Genomic DNA, 655 nt, shown 5'->3' with positions numbered 1-655 from the left:
TTAGAATATATAAATTAATCTCAGCTATGGCCATTTCTGAGTAGGTTAAGATTAATTATCTGTGGCGAACATCTTGAATTGGATTAACTCCACAATGTTGCTACTTCCTGTGCGTTTTATTAAAATTCATCCAGCGCTTCGTGAGACATTTTAGCAACAAAATACACAAACATGACAACAAAAATATTATTGTCCACCTTTGCCTTGTAGCAGAGGGTGCTAATCTTTTAAAGCAAAAACAAAAGTAGAGGAATAAAAAAAGATTAGACCTAATAATGTGCAGGTCATCTGGACAGTTTCGTTGGTTTTTTTTTGTTTTTTTTTGCTGAGACATTTCATCCTTCATCCAAAGGACTTCAGTCCGAGGAGCCACATACAAACTGAGTCCCACATGCAGCACACTCCCATAGTGGAAAAAAACCAGGAGGAGTTGATGGGGGAGAAGGCGGCCCCAGAAACCATCTTATCACCAGTAAACTGTTTTTTCCCCCCACTATGGGAGTGTGCTGCTTGTGGGACTCAGTTTGTTTGTGGCTCCTCGGACTGATAAAGTCCTTTGGATGAAGGACAAAATGTCTCAGAAAAAAAATAATAAGAAGAAGAAACCGATATGACCCGACTGGACATTATTATCTAATCTTTTTATTTCTCTACT

The sequence above is a fragment of the Nematolebias whitei genome, chromosome 20 (assembly GCF_014905685.2).
Source record: "Nematolebias whitei isolate Nwh7 chromosome 20, NemWhi1, whole genome shotgun sequence".
In the NCBI taxonomy this organism is placed as follows: domain Eukaryota; kingdom Metazoa; phylum Chordata; class Actinopteri; order Cyprinodontiformes; family Rivulidae; genus Nematolebias; species Nematolebias whitei.
The sequence above is the reverse complement of the archived record's forward strand: the minus strand, read 5'-3'. Positions refer to the sequence as shown.